Below are 1,926 nucleotides of genomic sequence, written 5' to 3' on the forward strand. Positions count from 1 at the left end.
AGTTAATAATAATTACAAAAATATGTGTAAAAAGTTCAATCAAAAGCTAAAAAATTACAGTAAAAGTAAGTAATAGTGAGCGAAAGGAGTGAAAAATTCAAAAACTAAATCGAACCAACTAATTAGTTCGATTATTTTATAAAAAAAAATTGTTTAAAGTAGCTCTGGTCAAAAATATTGGTGTTACAATACATACAAAGGAAGTGTCATAAACGTGATGTGAAAAAAGTTAAATTTAATTTTTTTTCCAAAAATTAAAAAAAAATAACTTGTTTCTTCTATCATCCCAACATGGAACTAAACTTGCAATGCATTGGATGTTTTTATCAGTTGCCCTAATGGGAAGCAACTAACTGCTTTGCTGAACGAGCAGTAGACCTTTACTGCATAGCGTAGGCCGAGCATTTAACCAGTCGTTTGCCAGTTGTTGATAAAATTCTCCTCGTCCAGCTGCGCTGCGGATCTGAATGCAGCATAGATTATACAGCTTCCTCCTCTTATCGCAAGCAGATGTCAGAATTCAAGTCCGGCGGCTCAAACTATGAAGTATATAGCGCGTGTCGCACGACCTGCCGAGTAGCGGGTCGGTGGAGCGTAACACCTCGAAGGCACGTTACCTTATAAAGCCGGAATGTCCTTCGACACAAATCCACACTTTTCTTCCCCCCGATCGTGCCGGGAACAGGCAATGGGCAGCCATTGTTGACACTGACCGCCATATGTAATGCAACCCCCCACCGATACTTGCTAGCCTTCGCTGTTCCTAACAAAGACATTTACGCGCCACGCGATGCACTGCATCCCGTGTCCTGCGAGTAAACAAAAAACAAAACGACCACCCACCCCGGGAATGCATCCGAACAATGGAGGAGATTGGAAGAGCAGGGAAGTTTTTTAGCACACTTTTGAAACACCTTTTTTGTAACGGATATTTTACAAATCGATGACACATAGAGGCGCCTTTGATTTATTGTGAAATTTTATTCCTTTATTAAGAATGGACATGATATGAAAGGAAAGCATGAACAACTATCCACAGAAAAGAATAACGTGACAAATTAACGTATATTTTTACACCACCCTTCTGTTCTTCTCTTGAATTGCATTGATTCATCTCGACTCAACATCATATCAAAGGAAGTTGCAGAAATTTTCCCAACAAAACTTTTGGTGTGGGATTTCCTAAACGTAGTTTACGTTCCAACTCACCTGAGTAGGACACGGTTGCCGACATCAACTGGTTTCCTTTACTTTCCTGATCTTTACTCCGCTCGATATAGGCTACGTGAAGTGTTATATCGACTTAAATGAAATGGAATTTACAACAATAAAAACAAAATTTACAAAAAGTAAAAAACCCGGTACTCGGGGCTGTTTCAAATTACCCGAGTTGGCAAGGAGAAAGGTATTTATACGTCAAAGAGTCCCCCTCGCTCAACTAGCAGTCGTGGCCGAGTGGTTAAGGCGTCTGACTCGAAATCAGATTCCCTCTGGGAGCGTAGGTTCGAATCCTACCGGCTGCGAAAGTTGAAACTTTTTTTACTTTTTGTAAATGTTTTTATTGATTACTTACATGAACAGATCGAGAAATTTAAGGTTCAGATGCACACCGATCGTTTCGATCACCATCAGCACGGTCCGGCACGAAGATCATTCGGGTAGTTAGTATGGAAGATGGGTTTTGGTGTACACGGGGGAATGCAGCTCACTTTTGCTACTCAAAACCAACGAAACACAACTGCATTTGCTAACGTTTTGCAAATTCTACCTTGAAAATACACTAGAACAACTAAAACCACTAATTACATTGCGTTTCGATTAGATGTTAAACCGTTGATTTGAAAAAAAACCGTTGTTGCTATTGAACAAGGTGGCTGCAAAAGATGTGCCACCGACCGAGGTGTAGACAGATGGCGTTGAAAACAC

The 1,926-nt window shown here is 40.2% G+C and overlaps 1 non-coding gene across 1 annotated transcript; it reads left to right on the forward strand.

Moving 5' to 3' along the window:
* Positions 1-1,441: 1,441 nt before the first annotated feature.
* Trnas-cga (transfer RNA serine (anticodon CGA)) lies at positions 1,442-1,523 on the forward strand. The gene has a single exon. It is a non-coding gene; the product is annotated as a tRNA-Ser (tRNA).
* Positions 1,524-1,926: the final 403 nt, after the last annotated feature.

The sequence above is a fragment of the Anopheles coustani genome, chromosome 3 (assembly GCF_943734705.1).
Source record: "Anopheles coustani chromosome 3, idAnoCousDA_361_x.2, whole genome shotgun sequence".
In the NCBI taxonomy this organism is placed as follows: Eukaryota; Metazoa; Arthropoda; class Insecta; order Diptera; family Culicidae; genus Anopheles; species Anopheles coustani.